General features: G+C 51.1%; 1 long non-coding RNA gene and 1 pseudogene across 3 annotated transcripts; one reads left to right on the top strand and one right to left on the bottom strand.

Annotated features, from left to right (window-relative positions):
• Positions 1-1,178: 1,178 nt before the first annotated feature.
• On the top strand, positions 1,179-4,151 carry LOC120652523. Of its 3 annotated transcripts, XR_005666591.1 has the most exons (6): positions 1,179-1,497; positions 2,272-2,685; positions 2,795-2,887; positions 3,597-3,651; positions 3,747-3,777; positions 3,944-4,151. It is a non-coding gene; the product is annotated as an uncharacterized LOC120652523 (long non-coding RNA). The 3 variants fall into 3 exon arrangements; XR_005666590.1 differs by lacking the exon at positions 1,179-1,497 and having other exon boundaries at positions 1,694-2,685; XR_005666592.1 differs by lacking the exons at positions 1,179-1,497; positions 3,597-3,651 and having other exon boundaries at positions 1,694-2,685; positions 3,692-3,777.
• A 2,797-nt stretch (positions 4,152-6,948) lies between these two features.
• On the bottom strand, positions 6,949-7,479 carry LOC120648154 (annotated as a pseudogene).
• Positions 7,480-10,527: the final 3,048 nt, after the last annotated feature.

The following is a 10,527-nucleotide window of genomic DNA, read 5'->3' as shown; positions in this document are numbered from 1 at the left end:
GCCCCGCGCATCCACCAACCGCCGTCCTCCCATCCTGCCCCGCTCCAGCCGAGCCATGTTCATCCGCACGCCGTCGCGGTCCTCTCTGGCGCTACCCAGCATGTCCGCAAGCAAGGGTGGAGCCAGGATTTGATCATTGGGGGAGCTAAACAGTGATTGAGGAGGGCCAACAGTCTTACCGCAGGTCATCGCTGGGTGAATTTTACTTTCGGCTAATGGAGCTACGGGAGCATTGGGGGGGGGGCAGGCCCGTGCCCGCCCCCCTGTCTCCGCCCCTGTCCGCAAGATTTTCAGCGCTAGTGCTCCTCTCGGCCTGTCGCGCAGGTGCTCCAGCATAGCCTTCCGAGTTCGTGCGCCGCCGCGATTTGGCTCGGCCGCTTGTCCTATCGCGCGGGCGGCGCTCCGGCCCGGCTCCGCGCGTCCATGTGCCGCGGTCCGGCTCGACACATGGGGCGGCCGCCGTGCGGCGTTCCAGCCTGGCACCGACCCTCGCGGCGGTTGAGGGTGGGCACCGTGTGGCGCCAGCAGCACCCGTGGGCGGTGCGCGGGGTGGCAGATCTAGAGTAGAAAGCACCAAAAAAGAAGTAACGATATGACACTTTTACCACATGATCGATTTGGCAACATTCTACCGAAGGGGGGACGACGAAGGCGCAGATGTCTAGCGAATCCACGCCGGCGGTCGGCGGCGAACGAGAAAGCCTGTAGGTCAACCTGCAAATGGTTTTGGCCAGAGTGGTTTTAATGGATTGGATTTGCTCTGGACTTGGTTTGGTTGGTTGTAAATGGGCTTCTCATATTAATTGGTTTGGTTTGAGTTGGATGCTGAAATGGATAGTTTGGTCTAATTTGGATTGGGCCTCAACGATTTGGTTCCAAATGGGTCGAGCCCATGAATTGGGAATGATTACACGGCCAGGGAAAACTAAAGAACCCTATCCCTGCGAGTCGCCACCCTCGGCCGCCACGACGCCAGGCGTCAACCTGCAAATGGTTTGGGCCAGAGTGGTTTTAATGGATTGGATTTGCTCTGGGCTTGGTTTGGTTGATTGTAAATGGGCTTCTCATATTAATTGGTTTGGTTTGAGTTGGACACTGAAATGGATAGTTTGGTCTGATTTGGATTGGGCCTCAACGATTTGGTTCCAAAGGGGTCGAGCCCATGAATTGGGAATGATTACACGGCCAGGGAAAACCAAAGAACCCTATCCCTGCGAGTCGCCACCCTCGGTCGCCACAACGCCAGGCGGTCGTGGGTCCTCGTCGGCGCCACGTCTCCACCGGCCACCGTCGTCGTCGCCAAGCCTCGCCGGCCCGCCGCCGCCACAACACCAGAGGGTGGTGAAACAAAAGAAAAGGCTCCAACTACCAATCCTCCCCGAGAGCCAAATCTCCCGCGCCGCCGCCGCCGCCGCCGTCGCCGTCGCCGGAATCGACCGAGTACCAACTCCCCCTTCTCGCCGGAGAATCCGTCCCCCGGAGTGGTCTTCACCTCAGGTACCGGCCTTGCTCCGGCCCTCACCTGGGCCCTTGTTCGTTGTTGCGTGTCCGCTGGTGGTCATCGCCGTGCTTCTTGATCTGTTCTTGGGTTCGCACGACGCGGTTCCTCGGGCCTGGGGTCAGCTGGTTCTCGTGGGATGCCAGACGTATCTTGGGCGCATCGTTCTGCGCGGCGGCTGTGTTCGGGGTGGCCGGTCGAAGAACTGATTCTGGTGCGGCTTGAATAGGCCGGAGGAAAATCTCGATGGCGTTTTGTAGCTGTTAGCCTCTTCGCTCATTGAGTTCGTTCTATTTTCCTGCTCGAGCCCATTGTAGGCTGCGGCTCCTTTGAGTTCAGAAAAAAGGCTGAACTGAACGCGGGGATTGACTGTCAAACGTTGCCTCTACAAGACTTCTCAACTTTAGATGGCGAGGTCTTGCTAAGTAGTTTGGTCAAGCAGGGCAGATAGCATAATGGATTCGTATGGGCCTTAGACTGGGTAGGAAGCATGTACTGGCATCTTGCTTGCACCCCTCTCGTTGGTTGGGTAGGAAGCATGTGATGCTCATTAGTTACCTGGTGTGGATATTGTTGGGCGAGTGCTGATTCGTCCTTCACCAATTTTTGAGGGTCTTGCTAGTTCGTAGATCCTTGGATAAGATGCAAGTACACAAAAATATGCATTTAACTCAACTGATTGTTTTATGTTGCGTCTGTCAAAACTATCATACTTTATTTGAGTACTAGAGGATATTTTGTAAATGGCCTCCCATGTGCAAATTCATTGTGAGCTACCTCAAAAATGTCTGCAAGCACATCCCACACAATTGATAGCTCTGGAACTGATGATGAGCATGATTCATCTCAACCACGTGTTAGGAGATCAAAGGTATGGCAATTCTTTGAGCAAGATTTGGTGATGGTAGATGACGTTTGGAAGGCAGTTTGCAAGTATTGTGGGCTGAGACTTGGGGCTCAATCGGGCACTAGTAGTCTTAGAAGTCATATTGCTACAACTTGCCCGGCTAGGGACTTTCTTGCTATCCCACTCAGCACTGTATCATCTGAATCGGTTTTTAGTTGTGGCAATAGGATTCTTGGGGACACAAGAGGCTCGCTAACGCCACAGATGTTGGAGGCTTTAGTTAGTGCGAAAGATTGGCTCACTATAGTCCAAGATAAAGATAAGGATAAGGACGATGAAGGTACCCACTGTTTCTTTTACCTTCAATGATCACCAAATTCTTATTTGAAATATGCAGAGATGAGAAGTTGTTGTTCTTAAGGCAAGTTCCTCTCTTTTTTTGGATGCAGGGATCTTAAGTGAAGTTGCTGGGGTTGGTGCAGGGCAAAATGTGCCACAGGTGGAATCAGCTGGACCGGTGGGGGCTTAACCGATGGAATTAGGTATGTTATAACTATAACTCCATTTGCATCTCCCTGGAACAGGGTATATGTTCTGTCTTTCTGTCTCTCATGGCATGAATGGTTTAGCCATCTTGTGAAATTTGTTTTAATTAATTTTTTACCTGGATCCAAATTTCATACTTCGTACCTGAATCTTTTGGATTATGTGCAATAAATAGGTTACAGACTTTCCCTCTAACTATCAACTCTTTCATTTAGAAACTGACAGTTAGAGAATCTTCAGCCGAACATGCTGAAATATTTTAAATTTCCTTGCCGTGCATGGTACTACCTTAATTCCAAGGAGATATTTGACTTTAGCTTGTAAACAAATCAAAAGGCACATGTATACTTAGTTTTATCTAAGGTCCCGTTTGTAACCTTGTGTTGTGAGTGATTAGATAGTGCCTGGCTTTCATATTAATTGTAAGTGAGAACTGAATAGCTGTGCAGATTCTGTATGTATAGATGGATGTCAACCTTCAGCTTTACATATTAGTTATAGGTCAGGCCACCAATATCGATAGTACCCATGCCTTAATTTGTTCTGGCATTCGCGAGCCTCCTTAAAGTTTATTGCCATATCAAGTTCTGTACCGATATCTTTCTAATGTTTATCCTCAATACCCTGCCTGACTACAATGCAGCTTTACCTGTTTTTTTTTACACATGCATCATCCAATTCTCTGATAAGCTATATTTGTTGCAGGGTTCGGTTGACATGAACAAACCTCCTGAAATGATATCTGGCAATATGACACCAGGTAAATGAAATAAAAATACTTGAGACATTTTTAACTACAGCAATCATCTGTCTATGACTCGATGGATATTGATCAAACAGTTTCATTTGGTGCAGCCATGTGCGTCTATTCAAGACTCTTTATGAGGTAAGCTTACTGCAGCGCTGAATTCATTTTTCTTCTTCAGTCATCCACATTGCAACATCATATTTGGTGAAGTTGCCTATATATATAATGAGGGATCCTTATGTCCCTTGGGCCATACTGGCCGAATAACCATATGCAACTCAAATGGCAAAGCTGAATTTGACAGGTATATGGAGAACAAAGAACCGGAGGCTCAGCAGTAAAAAAAGAGTATAAACCTGCATTTACCTTCCCAATAAGAGTGACCTGCAGCAGCAGCTTTATCTGCCGGAGTCTTATTTATGTTGTATCTAGTGGCACATGTAAGCATATGTATGGCCATATGGCACAATTCACTCACCGCCAAAACCTGTGTGCATACGTTGTGATTTTTTTATTTGGATCCACTCCCAATTCGACATGATATCGCCCCCTCGCCAAAACCTGTGTGGATATGCTGTGTGCGGGGCATGTGGGGGCATGTGGATAATCCATGGTTTTTTAATGGGTGGAACCCATGGATAAAGCATTGGTTTGGTTAGATATGGGGTGAAAGGAAATCATGGATTGGTGTGGTTTGGATTTTGCATATCAACTAACAGGTTGGGGTGGGTTAAATAATCATCTGATGTTGCATATGGGCTGGGGTGGGTATAGCGTGGATTCCAGCCCATTGTCGGGGTGACCTGCAGGTGCTTGTGCATAACGAGGGATACTTTTTTTGAAAAAAAAGGCAACCGAGCTGGGGTGTTATGGAAATATTTAGAAGGTTCCTAAAAATATTTGGATCGCAATTATTAACCACGATTCAAATAAGAGGGTTTCAGTAAATATTAATAGGATCGTGATTAATAATCTGGTCCAAATCGGGAGATTTTAGCAAATATTCAAATAAGGCGCTATTTTGCAAAATCACTCCCCTTTCCACCTCCGGTAGCTGACCGCCGATTTTTTTTTTTAGATTATGGAAAATTCAAGCCTCGATCATCTGCGGATGACTGCAGCTAGGCAGCTAGCCGACCGCCGTCGCCGATAGCGAGCCAGCAGGGCCTCCTCTTGCTAGACCTGGGCATTCTCCGGGCTGGGTCGGGTTCGGGTCGGGACAAAAAAAGCCCGGTGTTTTTTCTAGCAGCCCGTGCCCGACCCGACCCGGTGGCCGGGCCGTAAAATTGAGCCCGCACCCGACCCGACAGCCAGTCGGGTCGGGTCGGGTTCGGGTCGGGTCGGGCCGGGCCTATGTAAAATGTCGGGTTCCTTCGGGTTTTTCGGGTTTCGGGTCAAAATTTTTAGCCCGTGCCCGGCCCGTCAGTCATACCGGGTCAAAAATTTTGACCCGAGCCCGCCCATCAAACTCTTCGGGTCGGGTCGGGTCGGGTCGGGCTATTTTCGGGCGGGTTGGGTCGGGTCCGTCGGGTCGGGCAGCCCATGCCCAGGTCTACCTCCTGCTCGTCGCTCTACCTTGCTACGGATGGAGAGAACTTTCATGGCTGCACTAGCGACAGGCCACGCTGGACGGACGCCGCCAAGGCTGCCACCGAGCAGCTATCTTTCATAAGCTTGGAGCCTTCAGTGCGCAGAGCTCCCCCTCTGGAGATGCCAAGCCGTAGCCTTTCATCGCATCTGGCGTAGGCTCTGTGGCTGAGAGAGTCCATGGCAATAACCTTCTTCAATCCCTGATGAGATGTGAATGCCTAGGCAACCGTAACAGATTGTATGATGTCTGTTGACGATCAGGAATTGGATGTCATTATTATCATTTTTTTTCTAGCAATGTCAACACAATCGGTGTCCTAGTGACACTTGGAAGTCGCGCCAATTTCCAGAGTTATATTTTACTTGCTATAGTCATGTCTCGGTATACATAAGCAGATAAAATTGTAACCGGGATTAGATTAGTAGTTAGAATAGTTAGAAGTTGACTATTCTAGAATATTCTTTTATAGATAAAACCGTTACAGCCTATCGATGCAGAACTAATCGTAGCCAGTCAACTCAATCATTATACTTGTTTATTTGGTGACATAGAAGTTAGAAGTAATCGTAACCTTACTTTAAAATTGGATCCTACGTACTCTGTATCTAGTATTGGCCAGCGGCCGACTTGCCACCAATATCCTGAACCGCACTAGTATGGTGATTGGTTGGTTGGATCTGACTTGCCATCAATATCCTGACATGCATCTGCAGCTGATTGGTTTACAGTGGTATTAAGTAGGAGATTAATTTATAATGGTAAATAACATTGTTCTCCAGCAGTTGGTGTGCTTACGTTCCATCAGCATCTTATGGTATGATTTCCTGGGCAGCATATCTATCAAAGATTATTGCTTTGCCTTGTCGAGCAGGCCCCAAACTCCCCGCTGCGCTAAATTACTCGGCCCTGCTGCCTGTTTCAGTGCAATCCATCACTCATTATTCAGCCTACTAACTTGAGTTCAGCTTTGTTGATTCAGAAACATATCGGTTGGCACTGTATCGACAAGAAATCCTTTTGCATAGAGAGTGGTGACAGAAAACGGTCATGTTGTTTTGGTTCAGTGATCTTTAGCTAGGCATTTCGTGAGAACCCGGATGGAGCCGTGGTATTCGATAGCGCCTCCAGGGTTAAAATGGATCGAGGAGTATGTAGAATTATTTATTATAAAGGTTTCTGCTTCCACTTCATGTACTCTAAAATAAACGGGATGGCTCGTTGGGAAATTCCAACTTGCATCAGAGGATGGATGATCCCACTGATTCGGATGAGTTGAGCCCCTGCGGATATGCTTGAAACCCATTCGGGTGACGGCTTCATCTCGCTTTCTACACCATAACGAGAATGAAGAAGAAGATCGAAGTTTAGTCTTCTACACTACAACGGCAGCATGGTGAGCGGCGCGGGAGTGGATGCGGAGGGGGGAGTCGAGAACAACGAGGAAGGATAATAGGAGTAAGAAAAAATAAAGAAAGAAATAGAAAGAAAAAAAGAGTATTATGGACAATGTTTTCTAAAACAGCTTTAACTTCGTTAAAAAATCCGCTCTACCAGAAAAGTAGAGCCGGAGTTATTTTTGAAGTAACCAGAGAACATGCCCTTACTGCGAGAGCTCCTGACCTCCTTTACACTTACACTACAAACAGCGCGATGCGCGAACGCTATACAAGCGGGAAAGAAGAAAGGGGGTGGGGGGCAACACGACGCCACGGCCACCCCTACATGGACTGCGGCGCGGCGGCCCGGCGCATCCTGCTGACCCACGTCTCCCGGCCGCGCCGCTCCGCCGCGCGCCACTGCAGCCCGGCCAGCTGCGCCTCCCAGTCGGCGAACCCCGCGCGCCACGCCGCGCGGTAGCCGGCGTTGCCGAACCCGCCGCAGCGGAGCTGGATGTCGTAGCCGCGCCTGCGCTCCGGGTTGGACAGCACCTCGTAGGCCTCCCGCGCCGCCATGAAGCGGTCGGCGCCGCTGGGGCACTCGTCTGGGTGCCACCGCCGCGTGGCGCGCCGGTACGCCGCCTTGATCTCCTTGGGCCCCGTCGTCTCCTCCACCGCCAGCACCTCGTACATCGTGGGCGCTCTGCACCTGCATCCGCCGCTGGCACCTGGCCCCGCCGACGAAGTTGCCGGCGCCCACAGGCCTCGCGCACACCGGGCTCATCCTCCTTCATCCCTTACCGCTGCTGCCGGGAGCTCAGCCCAATCGATCAGAGACAACCAAGAAAGTGATGGATGAAGCGAATGCAATCGCGTCTCACGCTGGCTCCGCAACCGTGGCGGCAAGAGGCCGCGGACCTGCCGGTTATATAGCGCGCGCGAGCGTGTCAGCGACGAAGGTCGGAGGGCCTTCTCTGCTCTGGAAGGGGCGGAGGCTGGAGGGATAAACAAAACGCGGGGCTTTCTTTCAAAAAACAAAACAAGGGGCGTCACCGCCCCACCGGACGCGCGCGCCCCCCGCGGGGCGGGTTATTTTGTTTGACGCGCCAAGTTATCTCGATCTTTTCTTTTGAAATAGTAGATGTTTTCCTGCTGGTTGGCAATCCCTGTTTCTGCTTGTGCCGCGGCGGTTTGCTTGGAATTGTTCTCCGCTCGAGCTCGATCTGGGCTTCTAGAGGATAATGGTTTGGCGCGCCACACTGACAGGAGAGGGTGGACGTCGAAGGCGCGGAGTCTGGGCTTCTGGCAAATCCACGCCAGCGGACGAGAAAGCCATGGCCGGCAGTACCCTTTCATCGCATCTGTCATAGGCTCTGTGGCTGAGAGTCCACGGCAGTGGCAACCTTCAATCCCTGAGGATCCACAGCTGGCGCCACGGCGGTAGAGATCCCCTTCTACCACCGCGTAGCGTTTAGCCAATCGTACTATGCGCTCAGCGTACACATCATCATCAGGAAGGATATTGTCTTTCAGGTAGTCCCGGATCTCGGAGATCCATGCATCGGGACCTTCCTGAGTAGGTGGGAGTGGTCTATAAGGTCTCCAGGATCCTCAACAGAGCACACAACCCAGGCGCGGGCACCACAGGTGGAATGCCGCCGGGACCGCTAGCTTCGAGGTGCTAGCTTGATCCCCTTCACCCAGTTCGGCAGGCTGGGCGGTAGGTCTCAGCAACCGTCTTTCGAAGACGCCTTCGGGCACGGATGCCCAGGTAGATGCTCTCGCGGAGAGACCATCTGCTGTTGAGTTGAGTTCGCGGAGAACATGTTGCAGTTATAAGGCGTCGAAGTCCTTCTCGAGTTTCCTCACGTGAATGAGGTATGCCGCGAGCTGGGGTTTGTTGCAGCTGCAATCCCTCCGGACCTGCTTGATGATTAGCTGAGAATCTCCCTTCACCAGGAGCTGCCGGACCCCCAGAGACAGGGCTTGTGTCAGACCAAAGATCAAAGCTTCGTACTCCGCCATGTTGTTGGTGGCCTTGAACTCAAGGTGCGCCATGTACTTCAGCTGATCTTTGTTTGGGTCGATGAGGCCAACACCAGCTCCAGCCCACTACTTGCGGACGGACCCGTCGAAGAAGAGTGTCCAGTGGGGCTCGGTGAAGACTGGTGTCCTGACTTCCGGCTCCGGGGGTCCGGCGTTGAGGTCCGGACCCCCAAAATTGCTTGGGGAAGGAGTCCATTCTGCTATGAAATCAGCCAGGATTTGGCTTTTGACTGCATGGCGGGGCTGGAAGTCCAGCTGGAACTCAGCCAACTCTGCTGCCCACTTGGCAATGTTGCCCGTGGCATTGGAGTTGTGCAGGATCGCTCTTAGCGGGTAAGAGGTCACTACGACAACTTTGTGTGCCTGAAAATAGTGGCGCAGTTTCCTGGACGCAATGAGTATGGCATAGATAAGCTTATGCGTCTCAAGATACCTGGCCTTTGCCTCGTGGAGGACTTCGCTGACGTAGTAGACTGGCTTCTGGATGGTCCGGACCCTGGCCACCGGGTCCGGCTCGCCCTTGTCCACCACGTCAGGTCCTTGGGCCCCCAGCGGTTCTGGGTTCCCACTGGGTCGAGACTCCTCCGAACCCCCTTGCGTGGGGTCCAGCCCTTCAGACATAGGAGTGGCTACCGGACCCCCATGTCTGTGGTCCGGCTCACCATCCTTGGCCGGGGAGACCCTGGTGTCCCCCTGGCGAGCTTGCTTCGTCCTCTCGGCGACCAGTACCATGCTGACCGCCTCTGCAGACGCAGCAAGATACAAAAACAACATCTCACCTGGCTCTGGAGCCACCAATACTGGCAGTGAGGTGAGGTGCTGCTTTAGTTCTTGGAAGGCTTGTTCAGCCTCTTCAATCCAAGAGAATGGACCGGACCTCCTCAATAGTTTGAAGAAGGGGAGGGCCCTCTCAGCCAGCCTCGAAATGAAGCGGCTAAGAGCGGCCAGAGATCCAGTAAGCTTCTGGACGTCCTTGATGCGGCCAGGAGGCCTCATCGCCTCGATCTTGGCTGGGTTTGCCTCGATGCCTCGATGTGAGACCAGGAAACCCAGCAGCTTCCCTGCCGAGACGCCGAAAATGCACTTCTCGGGATTCAGCTTCGTGCGTGTGGCGCGCAGTCGGTCGAAGACAATGGACAGGTCCTCAACTAGTGTTGACCCTACCGTAGTCTTGACCACAATGTCATCAACATACACCTCAACAATATCTCTAATTAGATTACAAGAAAATTTTGTTCATAGCTCGTACAAACATGGGTAAGGCATTCCGCAGACCATATGGCATGACAATATAGCAATAAAGTCTATCCACTGTTACAAAAGCAGTATGCTTCCTATCCTCTCTAGACATCTGAATCTGGTGAAAACCAGAGTATGCATCTAGGAAAGACAAAAGGTCACACCCTGTAACACCCAAGTTTAAATTCCAGCATTTATTAATAAATTTAATTGGCTTTATTTAAATTTCTAAGGTTTATTGTGTTTAGAATGGCATTTAATCTAATTTTTGTTCCTCAAGTATTTAAAACTTTATCTAGGTTTAAATCTTATTGTTGCATTCATACTGGTGCATAGTTTTAATTATTTGAGTGTGGTTTGAATTCAAATTTGTATTTGAATTCAAACTTTGTTTGTTTGAATTAGGAATAGAAAAGGAGAAATAGAAGAGAACCCAAACCCCTAAACCCACTCTCAACTCAGCCCAACCCACTCTTTTTCCATGAGGGCCCACCTCTCCCCTCTCCGCGGGCCCAGTTCACTCCTCCCACCCCGCACGGCCCACACTTCGGCCCAGCTCGCGCCGGCCTGCTCCCGCAGCCCCGTCGCCCAGCTAGCACCCGCGCCCTCTCTCTCTCTCGCTGACACCACGGCCCC

The sequence above is a fragment of the Panicum virgatum genome, chromosome 9K (assembly GCF_016808335.1).
Source record: "Panicum virgatum strain AP13 chromosome 9K, P.virgatum_v5, whole genome shotgun sequence".
In the NCBI taxonomy this organism is placed as follows: Eukaryota; Viridiplantae; Streptophyta; class Magnoliopsida; order Poales; family Poaceae; genus Panicum; species Panicum virgatum.
The sequence above is the reverse complement of the archived record's forward strand: the minus strand, read 5'-3'. Positions and strand labels throughout refer to the sequence as shown.